Raw genomic sequence first — 21,294 nt, 5'->3', positions numbered from 1 at the left:
TTTGGTCTAGAGGAGATAATTCGTCTGGTTGGTTTTTGGTTGTTTTTTTTTTTTTTTTTTTTTTGCCATTTTGGTGAAGTGTAGTTGTAGAGTGCTTGATCTGTGAAAATAAATTGACTGTTTTTTAATCACCTTGAGAAACATAATCTTAAGGCACAGTTTGTATTCAGTATTCAATACTCTATCTTCTCCCACAAGATTCTCTAGTAGATGCATCATCTATTTTGCATCTACTTCTGGAAATTTCACAAGACTGTCTTTCCAGTCTCTTAGGCGCTTTCCCATTCCTGAACTGCTTAAATTGCTATGTCACCATGAATGAGTTAATAGGCATACAAATGATAGATTTAAGATGCCTTTTGGAATTTTGGTGGCAAATAGTTTTATAGGAAATGTTCCCTTTTTTTAATTAACATACAAATTCTTCTACTAGATGAGTATTGTTTACAATAAAATGAAGGAAAACTCAGAATTTTCTAAAACAGTGCACTGCAGAATGAAGATTTTAAATAATTAAAGAAAATAGAAGATATTTGACTTTCTGCTCTAATGGATGTTAAGCTCAAGTCTTACTCTCTTACTTTTAAATAATGTCACTGGATTTTGTTATTAAATCAAAGCTAGTGCTCTCTTGGTGATTCAATGTCAGAAACTTTATTTGCAGAATGTTTGATATAGCTTAATATTTTCTGCCAGCTATAGAAAGGAAATATCCAGGGTATGAGGCTGTTGCAGCAGTCTCTTTCTCTCTCTCAGCTGATACGTGTATCTTCACATATATATGAAGAGAAGCTATTTTTTTCTCACTGATGTACTTGAAATGGGCTGAATCTCACAGTTAGTGAATTGCTGTCTTCCAACTTGATGTTTTTTCCCCCATACGGTTTTACACCTTCTCATACTGTTGTTTTGTCTCTTGAATTCAGGAGGTGCTAGCTATCACGGTCAGAGCAGTCTCACCTCTCCCTGTAGTTTTACCTTTCTGCCCTGCTTAACTCTCTCAAGTTTCTCACAAGTCTTTTTTACAACTTAGCAATACTCTCACATATCCAAAACAAGTTTGAGCTGCTGAGATGTATAAAAACTAACCTTTGCTCCTGGCAAGAGGTTTACAAAAAGTCGTGGTAAAGATGATGCAGGTTCTGTTAATCTGTTTGTTTTCAGATATGGAAGATCTGAACCGCTGCTCCTTCGCTTCTTGATGTAGGATCTCTCTATATGCAAGCACTGTGTGAGTCTTCCCTTTAAAACTTTGAGCACTGCATAAATTCTGCTGGTCAAGAGGCTCAGACTGTTATTTCAAAAGGTAAGACAGCTACTTTTGTTGGAAAGTTTAAGTGTTCTCTGAAGTTTTTATGTGCTGCCTGTTGCTGCCATTTTTAAAAACTCTTATATACCTTACCAATTAGAGCTCTTCGAGATTACGCGTGCCAAGGGAACAGCACGGAGCTGCATCAGGGAGGGTGAGGCTGGTTGTGAGGAAAGGGTTCTACACCAGAGGGCGGTGGGCATGGAATAGGCTGCCTAGGGCGGTGAGCACGGCCATGAGCTGCTGAAGCTCAAGGAGTGTTTGGACAATGTTCTCAGACATAAGGTTTGAATTTTGGGTGATCCTGTGTGGAGACAGGAGTTGGACTCCATCTTTGAGGGTCTCTTCTAATTCAGGATATTCTGTTCTATGATTATCACTGTAAGATAATTCCAAGTAATCAGTATTCTAACATGTAATATACTGCTTGTGATTATCTTTGACAAGGAACGTTAATTCAAAGTTAACGTTTTTCTATAACTGTGTTAGGGCTGGAGCACCTCTTCTACGAAGAGAGACTAAAGGAGCTGGACTTCTTCAGTCTGGACAAGGCTGCACAGAGACCTCATTATGTCCTTCCAATATTTAAAGGGAGATTATAAACAGGAGGGAAATCAACTTAATTCATGGGTAGATAGTGATAAGACAAAGGGGAATTGTTTTAAACTAAAGGAGGGAAGATTTAGATTAGATTTCAAGGCAAAGTTTTTCACTGAGAGGGTGGTGAGGTGCTGGCACAGGTTGCCCAGAGTGTCTGCATGTGCCCCATCCATGGAGGTGTTCAAGGCCAGGTTGGATGGTGCCCTGGGCAATCTGATCTAGTACGTGATGTAGTGGTCGGTAATCCTGCCGGTGGCAGGGAGTTGGAACTTTGATGATCCCTTAGGTTCTTTCCAACCCAAGTCATTCTATGGTTCTGTGTGTGACGCAGTGACTTTGTACCTTAATAAATAAAAGCTAATACAGCAAAAGATGAAGGCAGGAGTAAAGGATGCAACCTTGACTTTTACTTGAGCATTCTGGATTGATCGCAATTATTGTAGCTCTGAAATTCTCCTGATGCTTTTAATGAGAGCTATTAATTGTACTTTCTTTAATGACATTAATTGTCCAGTACAGGATACAAAAGGCTTGCACTCAGAGAGAAGATTCAGGCCTTGTTATAATCAGTATGAAATTCTTTCTGTCATTTATGCAACTGTGCTTTCTTTTCTTTTCTTACTCATAACTGTATAGAACACACCACCAAACACAACATATTGTGCTAGTATCTCACAACTGTTATATATGAATGGGTATCAAGCTAAAGTTATTTCACATTATTACTACATCCTATGGATTTTTTTTCTTGTGCTATTTTACCTGTTCAACAGATACAGAATATATAGAAAAGAATATTCCCCCTCACGCCCTCTAACAGAATTTGTAACCAAAAGTTGTGATGAGGAACTAATGGTCCATCAAGACATCTTTTGGAAGCATTACATCTTTTGATCATGCAAGAAAGATTTTTCTTCCTTCATACTAGATAAGAACATATTTAGCCTTGGGGCCATGCAGCAAATAGTGTTTCAGCTTTCTGGTCAGGATGCATCCCTCCAACTGGAGAGTTGATCAGAAGCTCTTAAATCCAAAATGTGCCTGCCCATTCTTGAGAAAGTTCAAGAAGAATGCTTGCCTTGTTAAATTCCATCCCCATAGAAAGTGCTTCTGGGAAGACTACCAGACTTTCACAAGCTAGTTCAAAATGACAAGAGGTGAAGTAGTATGCTGCTGGGTTTTGTTGGAATCATCTCCAGCTGCTCAGGTAAAAAAGCCTGGCATTTACGTACAACTTTCAAATAAAACTAACATAATTGCTTTCTTGAATCCCAAGAGAAACATTTAACTGGGAACCTAGATTAACTTTTTTCTTTTTTTTTTCTCCATTAGACAGCAATATTTTTTCTGTGCAATTAGATAGTCAGTGTAGCTTGATCAAAGAAAAATTTAATGTCTTTCAGACGCATTTGATTGGCGTCTACTTGGTTTGTCTAATTTGGTGTGTCTAATTTGGATAGTCGCTCCGTAATGTGAGCATACAGCATCTGTAGAAGCATGTTTTTCTTATAAGTACTGGTCTGTTTTGAAGTGTTTTGTTCCTTCTCCACATCTGGGAATAAGTTGGAAGAAAGGACTAGTTGGTCAAAACAAAATTACAATTGGAAATGGATTCTCCTGGATTTCTTTGCTGTTTGTTTTGATTTTTTTTTTTTTTTTTGTAAAATAGAAAATGTATTTTTTGTAAATGAACATCCTCCTCTTGAAGTAGTATTTTGGATTGTGTTCTTAAAGTAAAGCAAGGCAATAAAAGATAAAACAAGATACACGGCAAAAGGCTGTGCTGCCTTCCAACCTCTTCACCAACAACTAATTATGGTGCTGACAGGGAATTTAAATGAAGAATTGAATTCCCACTTTGAAGAAACTGAGACATACTCAATTTCTAAAGACACTTAATTCATCCTTTAATGTTGAGCTATTTTGGACTAGGGAGAAATGAATTTTTTAATCTCTCCTAATGAACCTGTTCTAACCTCTTGGGTTTCCATAAGAAATGTAAATATTCACTCTGTTGGAAAGAATGAATTAATGCAATGGGATGATTATGGAAATGGAGCCCCAGAAGTAGGTCCCCAGCAAGTGAGACCTTAAGGTTCCAGAGGGTATTTAGTACTTAACCAGAGGGGATGAACCAAAAGAGATATCGCTGAGAATATTTATCACCAGAATAAGGTATAGAAATCAGAGCACTGTCCTTGCAGATCCTTCAGACAATATAGAGGTTCTGGGAATAGTATCTTAAGACAAAAAGACAAATCCTGGGGTTTTGGTTAATAAGAGGAGAAGAGTTGCTTTATCTTTTTCACTTCATGAATTTTACATGTTGTTTTTTCTCTTTTGAGAACTAAATCACTGAAAGTGGCAACTCTTCAAGGTATTGAATAGCAAGTAACATCTTTCATTTTGAAGGATTTTGCTAAGGTATGTACTGGAATGAAGAACAAAGTACAGTTAGAAGTTACAGGTGTAATGAGTTGAGTTTGAAAATGTATACCTGGGAGTAGACTCCTTTTGTAAATTGAACTCTGTGTATTACAAATGAAAACTGCTTCCTGTGTGTCTTCATTCGCTGAGTCATTGGGATTTTCATTTGAAATGGTTTGCTGCAAATAACATTGACCACGTAGATAAAACAAGACTTATGCTTGTAGCATTTGAGGCTTTATTTTGCTTTTGATTCTAATTTGGCCTCAAAAGTGTCATTCTTATGGACAATGTATTTTGCTGCTGTTTAGGTCAGCTTAAGGAAAATTAGGTTTGGTATTTGTGGAACTGTCTCTTTATCAGAGTTGCAATCAAGATATTAAACAAAAAAAAAAAACAAACAAACCATGAGAAGCAGTACTGAAGGAAACTCCTTGTCTAATGAATTCTGGAGAGGGCTAGGTGGTGAATCTCATACTTATGATGAGGTATGACTGGAGACTTCAGACTGAAGATATTAATGTAGCTGCATAATACAACCATTTAATTGTTGCCAACAATTGTCTACAACAGATACTTTTTTCTATTCTTCTTTTCAACTACCAAAAAGTAAATGACTTCAAGGGCGTTTTTCGTATACATGGCGTATTTCAGGTCAGCTGTGAACTAGACTGATGTACTAAAACTAAGCATATAGAAAGAACAAAATATTGCAATTGTCAACCCTTTCAGGACATTTGAGCTGAGAGGAGGCTGGACAGTCTATTAGACTATGGATAACTAATTAAGATGCTCAAGTAGTGAATCTTTGCAATCGGCATCAGTGTGAAGCTGACTCTGAGATGCTTGGTAGTATTCCCAGCCTTGCTGTGTAATCTTAATAAGATCTTGTTTCAAACACTTGGATTTAATAGTCTCATACAGTGGATGTGAAAGGCTGGCTTCAAATTTGATGTGACCTCCTCTAAAGGATATGACATAGCGATATCATTAAGCCTTTAGTGAAATGATGTTAAATGTGTATTCGTTCCTGTGATGAGCTTAGTCACATAAAGGTGAGGCGACAAATCATCTGGGTAATTCCAAATATGTAGTAACTTTTATTCTCTGAATAGCTCCCTAAGGAGCTGTTAATGAATTCAGAAGGTACATCCAAAGAATATTTAATCATAAGTGTATTACCGCAAGAAAATACTCTTGAATGTATTGCTTCTGATATTCTGCCAATGTGTTTTAGCCTTGTTCGGTAGATTTTTATTTATTTTTTTCTATGCTGATATCATTATTTATTGGTTTATTGTTATGTTGGTAGAGTAGGTGTGTTTTTTTGTTTTGTCCTAGCAGTGATGTTTGCTGTTTTTTTATTTTATTCATGTACCATACTGAAGAGATGGCAGTTGGCTAAACAGATGATTATGGATGTGCACTGTGGGCAGTGGATTTTCTTTCTCAGACACTTAACCAGAAGCAACCATTCTATGGAGGCTAAGAGAGTTTCTTTTCTATCTCTGTTCATTTGTTAATCTGAGGGTGAAAAATGATGGATTTTTATGAAGGCACATACAGGTCCTGCACTGAAAAAGCTCATGTGGTCTTTCTGGTTTCGAGCTCTCTCTAGAAAGGTCTTTGAGAATGGCACATCTCTCAAAGAAAAATCACATTGCTTGGTGCAAGTCCTAGTTAAGAAGGTTTCTTGTAAGCTAAGGACTCATATATGTCAGTCCTTGGGCTCCCACAGTGGCAGCTCCAGCTTTACAGAGCAAGAGAGGCTCACAGATGAGCATTCTTGCTTCAACTACAAGAAGCATTGCACTCACAGCGTCTCATCTTGATGAAGGATCTCGACCACCTGAATGTCTGCTAGGCAGGGAAGCTAGCACTAATGATCCTTGAGGTCTCTTCCAAACCAAGCCATTCTATGATTCTTTGCTGTTCCCTTATGCATTAGCAAATAACACCTACCACCCTTCAGGTGAAGTGGAAGGATGGGCATGTTTTTTTCTGTCTAGTGTGGCCCAAATCTGTTTCCTTTCTTTATAATTTAAAGATCATTTGTTTTATACTAGGTGAGGGAGGTTGCCATCAACAGTATCAGAAGTGCATCAAGGGGAAGCATATGATGGTGGCTGCATAGGTCTGCAGAGATAAATGAATCCTCAGCTTTATCACGGGGGAAAAATCAAGGAGGTAGTAAGGAGAGAAAAGCTGACTGGTGGTGAAGGTTTCCCTGTTGCTTCAGATTCAGTCCAGACTTGAGCTCTCAAAGGCTGTAAGCTGAAGACAGGCACAGAACAATCCAGACTTCCTGGAGATAATCTGCAACTTTTTAAGAATTTGTTGCAGTTGATCAACCTGCAGTTAGATGCTTCTGTCCTAGGCATTAATCGTGAGCAAGTCTGTCTCTACTACAGCAAAGGCATGAGGTGTTCCACAAAAGCAACAAAACAAAAGGAACCAGCTGCCTTAATCAGTGAAGTTATTTAAAAAAATTGATTCGTTTTTTATCTATTGTTGTAATATGGCTGTAACTCATAATGACATGGCTAGAAATCCTCTGCTTTCTTTGTACATCTTTATGGCATAAGTCTTGCTATCAAACTTCCTGATATTGATCTGAGCTAGAGTTATAGAAGGAAGCAGAAGTACTCTTCTGAAGGTGGTTGTCCTTTTACTATTAACTTGCAGAAGTATTTCATGAGCGTTTCAAGTGGCTTTGTAAAGCAGAAAAAAACTGTATATCACTGAAAGGCAAAACAACTATTTTCAGTAGAAACAAAAAGTTTCCAGTTGCATTTTCTCTCTTCTTGATTATAATTAATTCACAGGGCAAGAGAAATTTAACTATGTTGTATAAATATCTAATGGCATTTTAGCAAGTAGTCACATTTAACAAGAGGATAAAATGTAGAAATCTCTGTGACATGAAGAAAAATGTCCAGCCCATTTAAGATGCCCTGTAAAAGCAGTCTAGTGGAATACAACTATGTAAAATAAAAATTAATTCATATACTTTAGAGAATGAACGTGATTCACAGTGGTTGTGGGATGAGTAGGTTTGGCTTTGTATTGTTTCTGTTGTTGCTGATAGCATGCCAAGTATGGAGGTTTTCTTGAACTACTGAAATACTACCTCTCCATATCAGCAATCTTGATTGTTGAGTTAATGATGGAAGAGAACTTCAGCCAAAACTGGGATAATCATTTTTTCTCAAATCACTTATTTTGCAGATTTCTATTGTTATGCAGAAAATCATCTGTCATGCTGAAATTACATGGGTGTAAATAATTCTCAGTGCCAAGACATCTTGTTTCTATACAAGCCAGCTGTTAGAAAGCTGTAAAGACTCCTATTAGCTTATTAGTTAGAGCTCCCAAATTCTGACATTAAAGGGTGGCCACCCTTCAGTTAAGGAAGGAAACTGGATCAGCAAATGCATTATGCTAAGTTTCACCACATTTAATAGTTCACACATATCTTCTGTTTTATGATTACATTTAAGTACTAGAATTCTTATTTACAGTCTTTAGCACACTACTTACAGAATAATACAGCAGGAAGATTTGAACATGTTAAAGCTTCATAGTAGTATATTGCCTGTTCTTCAAAAATAGCCCTTGTATTTGAAATAAATTCATAGTTTAAACAGGTTAATATTTGATAGGGAGTTATTCACCTGTCTCTGACCTAAACACAGAAGTGAGGATGGAGTTAAGGAAGGCCAAGACAGCTCTTCATCATGATAACTTTCACCATTTCAATTATCTAAATTAGCTTCCATTGCAAATTTCCTCAGAATAGGATTTCTGAGTGAATGTCAGTGCTTGAAACTGATGGCAACAGCAAAATTATTCTGTGAAAATGAGGGTAAAATGAAGAACTATTTGTTTAGACCTTAAGGCTTCACAACCTCCTGTGAGAAATTAAGTATTATTCAGATAAGAGAGTCATTTAATCATTCTTATCAGCTGCCTTTTTTTCCTCCCAAATGTGGTCAGCAGCTGGAGGTCACTGTCTGATTGCTTTTATTTCTAAAATAGTATGAATATGAATAAACAGGACAAAAGTGCTTGTAGAGTTAGGATGTAAAGGAAGCTGAGACTCAAAACATAATTTGTATGTCACAGAGAATATGTTGTTTCGTTCATAAGGATAGGGAAAAATTGTAAAAGTGATTCCTTTAAAAAAGATGGATGCACCAAAATATTTATGGCTATTGTTGAGAATAGAACGACTGAAATTTCTTTCTCTTCTACCAAATTCTTGATTTTATTTTTATAGAGCACTCTCAAACAATATCTGGCATATCTTGGTGTGTGTGTGTTTTTTATTTTGATTTGGTTTGGTTTGCAGTTCATGCTCTTAACTGAAACAAAAGCTCTAAAATCATTTAATCCTGTATTAAACTTTCTTGTTTCAGACAGAAATTTACTAAGAAATGTTATGTAATGTCTGCATGTGTGTGCGTATATATATGTAAGCATACGTCTTGAACTTTTCCTCAAGGGGGCTGCAGCTGCTAGTGCAGTGGTCCTTAAACCAGGAAGAATTTTAAATCTGCATCATAACTCTCCAAGTTAGTTACCATGGTGATTTCTATCACTGTTTTAGGGGACAAGATTTCTATGGAAACAATTTTTAATTTTTATGCAGTCTCTTACTCTATGTGTTCTTTGTCATCCCCTTCCTAAATATTTCAGTCCATTGGCTGGATTTGATCAGGAGAAGGTAATTGGTTTGTGGTGACTTGTTGGATTGTTGATTGTTTTTATTATTATTATTATTCTTTTTACTATTTTCTTTTAAAGGCACAGATGTTTCTAAGTGATGGTGAGAGTACACAGTATAGTGCATACCTCATAGCTTTGTCTTTTTCATTGGTTCCTTCACTTAAAGGCGACAGTCTGCTCATGTGTTTCTGGAAGGGCAGCTGTAAATAACAAAGGAGCAAATATACTCAGCTTTGACTCACTACTTGAGCTGCTCTGCTAGTAGGGAGAATAATTTAATGTCTAAACGAGCACATTTATAGTATTCTCTGGGATGCAATATCAATTCAGAGAACAGGGCAGCTCATGATGCTCTTTAAAATCTTTTTTTCTTCCCAGAAGTGGAATCAGTCTCTCTCCAGAAATGGAATGTAATTAAAAGAAGAAATTATGTGATGGTCTTAGGAAGGACAGCAGTAGGAGTAGCATGTTTAGTAATCAGTTCAGTTCCAGTTCATGTCAGTGCAGTCTATTCCGAACAATCAACAGAACCACACAAGTGTTAGGAGAGCTTTTGGAGCTCCACAGGAGCAATAATTTAAATTTTTATCTTGCTTTCTAAATTGATAACAACTAAATCTGATGATAGGTTAAGATATAATTGGGTTATAACAGGGTGTGCAAAAACAGTCTCTACAAGAATTGCTATTTTAAGATTTGTATTAGTGTTGGCAGTATAATGCAATCATTTCTAGTGGTTCTACTGCATCTATCCACTGATATTGTCTCTTGAGATTATGCTGTTCATTAGCCTTGAAATATTTAAGTTCTTTTTCAAGAACTAAACCACAAAACAAATCAAGTCTAGAATACACTTTCTCAACATTTTTCATTGTATGTTTTCCCAGTCTTCTTAGGAATTTTGGACTACGCAAACAAGCTAGGCTTGTTCAAACATCAAAATCACGATCCCTCATTTAAAACTGTTAAGTAAAAAAAGAGTTTATTTTCCAAGAATGCATGAAAAGGGTTGTGAACTGTGTAACGGTGTCCTTGCGTGTTGTCCTTCAAGTTTCTCCGTTGTCCTGGCTGTTATGAACAAGGCCTTGCTCAGACAGGCAATGAGAAACCCAAGGCCTCGTTCAGGACTGATAACACTGTCTTGCTAAGAGAGACAGCGACCATAAATCTGTCTCAAATTGGAGGGCTGAAAAAAATGACAATCAGACACAAGGTTCAGCAACTGAGGACCATTTGAACATGTGCTAGTACGCAATTGAGCTTACTATGACTATGAGTCAGCCATGTTAGATCAATAAGAGTGAGTAGCCCCCAAGGCCCTCTGGCATGGCAGCAAGCTGCACACTGTAGGGATGCCTTTTCAGGCTATGCCTGCACAGAGGTCCCCTATATCTTGATGCCTTGCAGATACAGATCCTCATTCAGTGATTAATAGCTTTAAAGTTTCTTAGCTTTTCTAAGGTTATATCTTTGTGCACATATAATCACTTAGACATAAACCATTGAACAAGTCTGAGACTCAGACTGGATTCAGCTGCACCCAAGTTCCTCTGAGAAGGAGTTTAGAAAGAAAGGGGGTCCACTCTGAACCTTGTAACTCAGTGGGGCCTCTCATAGATGAGTGTGTTTAACCCTACCCCTTTGTTGTAAACAATCAAGGGTACCTTGTCACTGCATACCTTTTTAAGTCAGTTGTCTTTGTTAAATCACTATATTATATCAATAAATATATTTCCACTTCTCTCTCAGAAGTGAAATGTAGTTTCCAACCACACAGTGCTTGAGCTGCATTAGTGTTCAGTTATTAGACTTAAATGAAATGATTTTTCTTTGGCTTAAGTGGATCACCTTTTCTGTATTAGTAGTACCGGATTTTCTCCTGCAATAAATAAATGCAGCTGAGAAATAGTATGTCCCTTTACAGATTTAGATTTAGATGTCCATGGACTGACCTGGCAGGGTCTTCCTACATATAATTCTGCTAGAATTGTTTTGTTTATTGTGTACTTACAAATTTTTAAGGTCACCCAGGCAAAGAGCATTCTAGATAGCAAGTTGATGTGGTTTCACCTGGAAGGAGCAGAACTGACTTCAGAGTAGCATATAAAGGTGCCTCACTCTTGCTCCTTTATCTAATAGTCTCCCTTAAAAGCTCTGCCTGGCCAGCACAAAACAGGTTGAGGCCTGCAAGACATGGGCCTGATGTTATTCTTTCTGGGTTTCATATTTCTTATGGCTTGCTTCAAAAATAATTACTTCCTGGTGTTTATGTTGATTTCATCCATTTTGTCTAATTTCCTCATTCTGTTCAAAATCTTCCTTTAGTTTCCTTTTCTGTTTTGTTATCTCATTCCTGAGAGTCCAGTCAGATTAACTAAAACCTTTTCTCTTTATCCCATTATTGACTTGTTTCCCAAGTATTTTATGTCATTGGTATACTGAAGTGTCACCCCAAATGAAACCCACCATATTAATAATTTAACAGATTTTAATTGTTGTATAGCCTTGTTTTCCTGAAGCCAAATCAAATCTAGAAAAAGAGGGTAAACAAAAAGAAAGCTGAAGAAATGCATAATCTGCCCTGCTTTTTCCAAGGAACCGTTTGAAATCAGCTTCTTTGCTTGTCATCAAAGAAGAAACCTGTTAACAAACTTGGAATAGCTGTGATTATCCCCTAGCAAAGCTCTGCTGAGTAGAACTACTGTTTGTTTTTTGTTTTATTTTGTTTTGCACAGTCATAGAAAGCAGAGGAAGACAAATCCCCTGTAATTTTTGTAGCTGGTTACCACTTGGTTACATACAGACAAATAAAATTACAGAAAGGTGTGTCCAGAAGTTGGCTAAATTAGTTATATATTACATTGCCTACCAAAGTTTCTTTTAAGGCTTGTAAAGCTTGCCCAATGATGCTCTCTTTTCTCACTCGGTAATTTTTGTCTTCAAAACTGCTTGCAAACTTTGATGTGTTATGTTACTATTAAAATAATTTGCTGAATGCAAAGATCACTCCTAAAATAGTTGCATATAATTTTCTCCCACCTTGCCATTCAACTTGCAATGCATAATAGTGAAACTTAACATTCAAGACCTGATTTTTTTAAGGATTTGTGAACTTGCTCTTTCATATGCAAATTGTGGTGTCCAGTGCCTCGATTCTTTTTCAAGTGGTTTTCAGGTTTTTCTAATCAGTGATCAGATTCTGTAAGAGACTTGCAGTGTTAAGTACATGGTGATTGCTCTTCAGTTCAGCTGGTTTTCCTTGCACACTTTAACACCAAAAGCCGTGAAGCTTATTCTAGGTTCTGCCAAGCAGCATGCACCATATAGATCAAATTACAACAGTATTGTCTTAAGAACTTCCTTCTCCAGCCTTTCTCCTCCTCCATTTAATAGCCAAGGCAGGCTGTGGGGAGAGAGGGGACTGAGGAGTTGCATTGCAGGCTTGGAAAATTAAGGTCAGGACCTTGAAGTTATTGCCAGTATTAGTATGGTAAATAAAAGGAAGGCTGTATGTGACCTACTTCTGATAGACTCTGTGAGCTAAGGTTTTCAGACTAAGGATCAAGAGACCACAGAGCTGGTGCAGTCACAGAAGAGGTTGTATGAGCCAGTAACCTGCAGAACACTAACATGCAGGAAGGCAATGTGCTTCCAAACTGCTCCTTTTTGTGAGTCATTTGGTAAGACTAATCAGCAATTCTTGTTATTCTTAGTGTCCTATATGTTGTTTACCACCCTGGTAAATGCACATGGTACAGGAGAGTAAAATATCTCACAACATTTTTGCTCAGAAGCCTGCAGTCCATGTGCATCTGTGATAGCTATTGGATGGACCAAGACATCATGATAGTAGTTACTACTTTTAAGCATTTTATTGTACAGTGTTTAGGGAACCTCTGCAGAGCATGTTTCAAATGGCACGCTCACAATGTGGATAAAAAGGTAGTTTTTCAAGGAGATGGGAAATGAAGTATGCTTGGGCACTGAAGAAATCGATATTGGAGTAAACTGCTTGCAAATTAATTCTAGCCTCCTGTAGCCTGAAACAGTAGCTACCCATAGATAAAAGAAGTAGCTCCCATAAAAGATAGAAAGCTAGCAGTACCGTAAAATGTATGCATGACACTTGTGGGTTTTCTGGTTGCTTTTTTTTTTTTTTTTTGTACTATATATCTTTCTGATCACACCTACCTGAGAGGAAGTGGAATTTCCTCATTACTTGCTGGGACAGTTATGGGCTTTCAGGGAGAAATATGACTGACCTTCAGCAGTCAGGCAGCTCGCAGTGTCCTAATATACCTAGAGCTTTTTGTTCACCCACATAAATACTGTCTCATTTGGTAGGTGGTCGTTGTGGGGGTTTTTTTTTGCCTTACATTTGTTATTATTTTGTTTGTTATGTTTACATAAGCATCTTGTTTAGCTAATTGCCCTGTTCAGTTTGATTTCTGATGTAATTCCTCTTTTGAGAGAGAATTGCCTTAGGTGTTCAGGGTTGGTCAATATGACTGCTGCAGGACAGGTGCTTTACTCAAGAGTAAGTGTGAAGTTCAAAAAACATTGCTTGGTTTTTAGGAATCCAGTCCTGTCATTGTTAGAAATAATGTGTGTCATGTTGTTGAGTAAGGAGAAATTTCTGAAAAAAAGCCCTGTACTATAAGCCAGAAGAAATGCTCTATTCTCATTGTGAAATGTCTATTCTTAATGTATTCTTAATTAACAAACGTACTACATTTTTACATTCTTTGCCGTCTGAACCCACATAAATTGAAGCATTATTACAATCCTTAAATCTAAGTTTTGTTTGGGACTGTTTTTTTTTTTTTTTAACTGTATCCTAGATTAAAGCTTATCAGCTACAAGAATCTCTTGTTTTACCAATAATATCTTTTGATGATTATGTAGTTCTGGGGTTTGTAATAAGTGTCAATTTGCCAGCACGAAACCATGGCAGTTCTTTCAAGCTTTTTAAAAATGCTCTGAAAATACACATTTTGTGACACATGAATGAGATCTGACATCATCAGAAAACTTGGTCCTATATATCCATGTTTAAGCCTTTAAAAGCAGGGATGTTTGTTATTGCTGTGAAGTTTTCATTCTTTTGAATGATCTCAGAAAGACAGTGCATGCATGCATGCAACAACTGTACATAAGCAGTTTTTCCTTTCTCTGCTTGACTAAGCAGAGTTAGTTTGCATAATCTTCAAAGTAGTCAGCAGTGACTAGCTTGGGGATTAAAGGCCATCACTTGAGAATTAGTGAAAATCATGCTTCCTGGCAGGCATGCTGTAAGTGGTTATGTGTATGTATTTATAAGACAAACCTGATTTTGTCCTTTCTGAGCGTTCTGCACAAAATGAGGCTTTTAAACACTGGGTCAGTATCAGATCAGAAAAGGGCGTGGTATCATCTAGAAGGTAGGTGATGTCTGGTTGGTAAATTTTATGGGAGTAAAAAACTTATTATGCAAATCTGTTTCTTCATCCTCCATATGGGAGTGAAGGAATATCTTCACTCTTAATTTTCAGGGAAGTTTTAAACTAGATACTGTGCACATGAGCTATTTAGGTGAAAGTAAATATATTATTTGTATGAACATGTGATATTATTTAAATAAACAAACAAAAAAAAAAACACCAACAGAAAAACTTATTCAATTGCATTACCTTCATAAAGAGTATTCAAATGCAGAGTCAGAAACTGAACAACTCAGTGCTCCCAATGACCACACGTAAGTATAGGTGCCAAGTCTGAATTCTGACATGGGAAAGCTATCACCTGCATGTACAGAAGAATTTTTACTAGTTAAGATAAACTCTGTTGTAAACAAAGGAAAAATGTTCTCAGAGTAGTTTTTATTGACCAGTATAGAGAATGTTTTATCTTGATCTGGTATGTCATGGCACATGTGATTTTTTTCTGGTTTATTTGACCACACAAATATGTAAGTGACTATATAATGTGACTGCATCAAATTCTAAGACTGTACAGTGATGTAAATGTTGATGAAGTGGATGCATTTGTGACTTTCTGAAATCTATGCATCTCTGCTATCAGAATAAGATTCCCTATGTCACCTGTTGCCAGGAACAAACATTTAAGAAGTGTGATGGATTGTCTGTTACAAATGGGTCAGGTTGTGTTATTGTTATCAGTATCAGATGCATGAATTTTCTGTAGGATTTGCTGGGTGAAAGTCATGTGATTTGTCTACAATGTGTTTAAGCACTGAGGAGAAAAAAATGCTTTATGTTTTTGCAGACATATTAACTGAAAGATAATTTAATCTACAGGAAAAGTTCTTGAAATTAAGTAACCCATAGTGAGTATTCTTAAATCCTGGGTAGTCATTTGTATTAGCTCTCCCAGAATATGTCTCTTCATACAGCGGTGGTGAGAGGTAGACCAAAATGCTGAGATTTAATTATATCTATATTTTATGACTCAGTTGTATTTGTGATAATGCAATTCATTTATGAAAGTAGTGTTGCCTTATGGAAGTTCTATGTTTCATCTTTCATATATATGGCAAAGCTGAGGAGGAGTTTTGGGTGCATAGGCATGAAGCTGAAGCCCTGTCATGGGCATATCCATCTTATCATGGTTCCTTGTGTTTTGTCTGTTTTGTTTCTTCATTGTGGTGGGGAATGAAGCTAAGAGTGGCTGAGCATAGTGAGCCCCTGATGCTTCTAGACAGAGACTGATCATCCTTAAAAAATAAAAATAAAAAAATGCGTCTCAGAGCAGTTCCCAAAAGCTGTCCTGAAGCCAGGATTTTGTTCTGATGTATGTTTAGTTCCCTGTTGCTGTCTTACACATCCAGACATAGTGTCAGTTCTAGATGCTGAGTAGATTTGGAAAAGATAACAAGATACATACTTTTCCTCATAAAAGTAGCTGTTTGTTCTTTTATGTTAACAGACAACGTATTATTCATAACAAGAGTAAATTTAGTACTAGGTGTCATCTTTTCACAATGTTAAATGAGGAGAATGACTCCAGAGTCAGTGGTAGCACTACAGCTGCCAACAAACTCAACAGGGGTGCCAACCAACCTCACTACAGCTTGCTTAGATCTAAACACTGTGAGATAAATGCATCCTGAAATTTCACTGTTGTCTTTCTGCTTTATGATTTAGCCATAAATATAACTTGAAGCTTCATATGGAAGATAAGTATCAGAAATAAAAGTATTTTATCCAAAACTGGAAGAAAGGCAAAAATAAGAAAAAAATACATCTTTATCTTTACTATTATCTGAAGTGTCATTCATTTAAAACAGCAATACAATTTATTTAAGTATGACTTCACTGAGGAGGAATGAAAACCTGCTATTTCTGACAGTAGTACTTCCCCTCCTCCCTGCCCACAGAATCTGATGGTCACCATGCTTTGATCCTATAGTACTAAATCAGTCCTTATATCAGATAATTCCCAAATCATCTAGCGGAATTTTCAGACATTTTGACTGTTTGTGTTTGGTAAATATTATCCTGATAACTGGGATGGTCGGACTGGCTTCTTCGCAACATGCTGTGTACAGAAGATTTCTTCACAAGCAGGAACTGATTTATTAATTCTCCATAAATGTAGTTTTATTACTGTCTTGCACTGTGTTTATTTTCGTAGGCATTCTAATCATATTTTTTAACATTTCAATTAGTTCATTGAGTTTTACTTATCACATTTGTTATAACTTCCAAATGTTTTTTTTTTCCTTTTAACACAATTTCAAGTAAAATTTTAGTAAAGGTCATGTTTTGTCAAGGAAAGAAATGCATAGAAATGACTTATAATTCTTCAACACCACTATAATCTCTGCATATAAGACATCATTGAGGGAAAGTCAGTAATTGTTTGGGGCATTAAATAACAAGTAACTGAACCATCAAGTAATTTTTTAAAAATATATACTGTATTTCCGTTAAGCATTTTAATTAGGAGTTTCATCTAGAGACACTGATCTTCTGAGTTGATATTGAAAAGCGTGAATAAAAACTACCAAGAAAACCCTCTGTTCTTCAAAGGTAACTGAAACTTTTAAAACAAAGATTGCATGTCCAGATCATGGCCAAAGCTGCAGCTTTCATACCATGTAATATCTTTCAAAGAAGTCTGGAGCCAATACAGAAGCTTTTTTTTAATTGAAATAACAGGATGACAACACTGCCCCAAAGTAAAATACAAGGTGTAACTGTTTTATAGCACCAGAATAGTCTGGCTTTTTTACTGTCCTTCTTTATAAATACTTCCTTTCTGAATGTTGTTGTCATGATTCACCTGCTGTTCTGCAAGTCTAAATTAAAATGAAGGAGAGCAGCTCAGAGGCATACAGTAAATGCTGCCATCCCAGCGCGATCCTGGCTGAGAGATAGTGAGGTGACCTGATTTGCCAATTATTGATAGATACATCAATTGGGATATAATTATTTTATATGATGGTAATACTGGCAGTAACACTTCTCAGGTAGAACCATACCAAAATGATTCTGTAATCTTAATTTAGATGTCACTTAAAATTTGTGTAGAAAGATATACCGGATCTTAATGTTGGAAAATACACATTTTTCTCTAAGAATGATACTTTCGTGGTACATGAATTGCAGTGAGGAGCTGAGCAGCCCCAAGGCTGGTATGTTTGGTGCTCACACTGGCTTCTGAAGTAAATGCTTGTAAAACAGGTTAGATCCTATGACACTGTGCAGAATAAGTTCTGGGAGGGAGGTTGGGTAAATCTGAAAATTATACATTGTTTTAGTAAAGAGACAGTTATTTTCTGTATCCAGTGTGCAGATTTTCTCCTCTAGTCCTCTCTTCTGTCCTTCTCCTTCTACTTGGCTTAATTTTTTTACATCCCATCCTTTGAACTCAGTCATCTTGTTAAGAAGAAATGATGGAGGAGCTGCTGGGTGTGGGGTGACAGCAGGTTCCATTCATCTTCTGTCCTCAGTGCTTCTGAAGAAGTTGCTTGTTTAACTATGAGGAGCTGGGATGTGGTTGGTGGACAGCTATCGGAGGTTGGGTAGAAAAAATAATACTTAGAGGCTGTGGAAAACAATTACTAATTTGGAAAAGAGTTTATCAGTCACTTTGATAAGAGGGATTTGTCAGCTTGTCACCAGCATCATAGGGTTTTGGCTACATTCCCAGCTGCTATTAGAGGTGCAGATAACAGCAAATGTCCCAAATACCCTTTTACCACCTTCTATTGAGTATGAGATTCTGGCAGTTTGTGTACCCAGCTGCTGTGATTTGTGCTTCATCACCTGAGAATTGAATTGTCACAAATTAAGCCACGGTGTCAGCTATGTATGCTCAGAAACAAGAAGCTAGTTAAGAACAAATAATTGAAATATTAGCAGGCAGATCCCACTGCAAAAGCACGACTTTAAAGGTCAATGCTGTTTCTATTTTCTGAGTCTATATGAGGTAAAAGTGAATAGCTTTAGATCTATTGTTGGTGTATTTTTTGTACATTTACATTAACAGCTTTGAACAATCAGAGCAGATTCCATCTTTAACATAAAACGATAGAGTATATCCATTTGCATAGTCCCAAACAGAAAGATGCCTGTGCTGTTTTATGCCTTAAACACTGCAGTTATGCTGAGTGACAACATCTCAAGAAGAGTAAGAGACCAAGGCCTAAGGAGATGAGAACACAATTAAAAGAAGTCTCAAATCACCCATCATCATCAACATTGTATTAGATGATGTACTTTACCTTTCCAAGTCAGAGGTCGTTCTAGAACTTTGGTGCTCAATTGACTACTGTTTCAGCCTAAACATATTGATGTTCCTCTTGCAGTCATTTGTTCTTGTCTTGACATTCTTTTCAACTCCCTGGTGTTTATCTTCCTAAAGCATTTGTTGTAAGTTACCACATCTTTTCTATATTTTCATTTAGAGAAGCTAAAATCCATTCTGTTTCTGCAGCGTTTTCTCATTTTTCACTTCAGTTCTTATGTACTCTGGCTACAGGCAGGACATAAGCACCGTGGGCAGATTGTTCAAAGTGATTTCTTTTAATTGTATTTGTGACATCTAGCTTGCAGGGAAGGGGAAATGTCATTCAGATTTCATGTATGAGGTTACAGTTGTCTTTCCTCCATCAAAATTGCAAATCCAGATGAAGTAAGAAAGAACATGAAATGAGGTTAGTGTAAAAAAAAAAAAAAAAAAAAAAAAAAAAGCTTGCTGTTTCTTGATAGCCCGCATTTCCAGTAATGGGGACATGGGAGGAGAAGAACATTGAGGTCTTCAAAACATGTCAGGTATCAAAATGTCATCGTGAAAAACACAGAAAGCACTTTTGTGTGTGACGAAGTCCCTGGTGTGCTGACTATCTGCTGTACAAGACTGTGACAGAAGGACCAGGGGCCAGCAATGCTGATTTCTTTAATAGAATTCAAATTCAGTTTTTGTGTTAACAACAGGCTGGAAGATGCTGTGTGCCTGCTGGGAGCATCCTGTTGCATTATTAGCAGTGTTGTCATAACCCACATATCTATTCTGAAAAGCTTGATAGTTATAACAGTATATTTTTTTTCTCTTTCAATTATTCACCCTACTTACTTATTCACTACTTGTAACTTTATCCAGTATGAAGGAGAGTGGCATCAGTATATGGGAAAAAAATCTCAAATTATATTAGTAAAAAAAATATATATTTTTTTTAATGTGAATTCTTTCCTAATATGTGATTGAGGGGCTGGTTTGTAACCTGTGTACTAAGCATTGACAAAATGGGGAGAAATGCTTGAGGAGGGGAATACACTTGTCAATGGAAATAGTGCTTGCAAAATGCTCACCGAGGAGCTTTGTGTGGCAGATGGCTAAGCGTCACCAGGGTAGGTTCCCACAGACTCAGTCATGCAGCACATAGCTACAGTGCATAGTCTTCACCTTCTTAAAGCTATTATAAGGACTGACAGCACAGAGAAACAAAGGCAATTACATATAGCTATCTATACATTTTAAGGACATGTAATTAGCAAGTAACCTTAATTAACTCTGTGAAAAGCATCTGGCACTTGAGCTGGAGGCAGAGATGGATCACCTTGCTGCCTGTGCAATGACTGGTGAGGAGCCAACCTGGGAAGATTAGGAATCAAGATTCACTCTAAGGGGACAGTTTATATGTTGAAGTCTTGTAGCAAGTCATCACCTGGTATTCTTAGCCTTTCACTTTAACATACCTTGTGTCCAGTCATCCATTCCTCAGACAAAGAGTAACTTGTTGAAGTGAAATTATAATTCAAGAATCTTTCCAAAGCCGATTGCCTTGGTCTAACTGACAGCAGAAAAGTAAGTCAAGATACCATTGCCTTGAGGAACTGTTTTCCTTCTTAATCATCTCCCTTCTTACATGTTTATTCCAGGAGTAGGAAAGAAATGCATTAGGATGTTAGCACCTCTGTACACAAACATCTGTACTAAGCTGAGCCTGTGGTTGTGTTTCCCTCCTTTTTTCTTCTCCTCCATCCTTGTAACACTGTTTTTATTCAGCACCTCCAATGTTACTGTTTCTTCAGTGTTTGGAATAAATAAATACTTTATACTGAGGCTGCTGTGCCAGCACCGCTGGTTCTTCTCTGTGTTGATGGTGCCTTCTGAGAGGTGATGGGAAAGCCAGGAGCTAAGTTAACTGCTTTAGTCCACATTGCAAAGCCCTGTTGCTTACAGCTGAGTTTGCTGCTGTCACTTTGTATGTTAAACTTCAGTGAGTATCAATAGGAGTGGTCCATGCGAAATCAATTTTGAAATGTGTCTCAGTATCTATGCTCATTCAATGAAAGTTATTTGTTAATTGAATTGTAAAAGTAATTAATGGTAATAATTAATCTGCATTTAAATAGTCCACTGTGATAACTCTCTGCATAAATCAATATGGCTGAAATCCTTGACTTCCAGGAGGCAAACGAAGGTGACAGCAGGCTGCTCCCTCCCATCTCCTTGTGACTGTGGTCTGCTTTGACATGAGAAGGGGTCCCTGGCCCAAAGAGCAGTGCCTTCATGGTCTGGGTAACTCATTCTGTGGTGAAGTGGTGGTTAGGCATCATCTGGGAGCAGAGGGTTGTGGAAGTTACTGCAGAGGAGAATTTTGCCTTTTGACAGTAGAAATTCTGGTCCCAGAGCAGGGGATAAGAAGAGGCAGTAGAAATCCTGGTCCCAGAGCAAGTGAAAAAGTAAAGACTGCATTTTCATACTGCTATTTCTCTATTAAG

At 37.1% G+C, this 21,294-nt stretch overlaps 1 long non-coding RNA gene across 1 annotated transcript in view; it reads left to right on the top strand.

Moving 5' to 3' along the window:
* Positions 1,180-21,294, top strand: part of LOC110400475 — a 109,886-nt gene continuing 89,771 nt past the window's right edge. The window contains exon 1 of the long non-coding RNA XR_002439875.1: positions 1,180-1,306. This is a non-coding gene — a long non-coding RNA (uncharacterized LOC110400475). The remainder of the gene's footprint in view (positions 1,307-21,294) is intronic.

This window comes from Numida meleagris, chromosome 5 (genome assembly GCF_002078875.1).
Source record: "Numida meleagris isolate 19003 breed g44 Domestic line chromosome 5, NumMel1.0, whole genome shotgun sequence".
NCBI classification, from domain to species: Eukaryota; Metazoa; Chordata; class Aves; order Galliformes; family Numididae; genus Numida; species Numida meleagris.
This window is presented reverse-complemented; position numbering and strand designations above follow the sequence as displayed.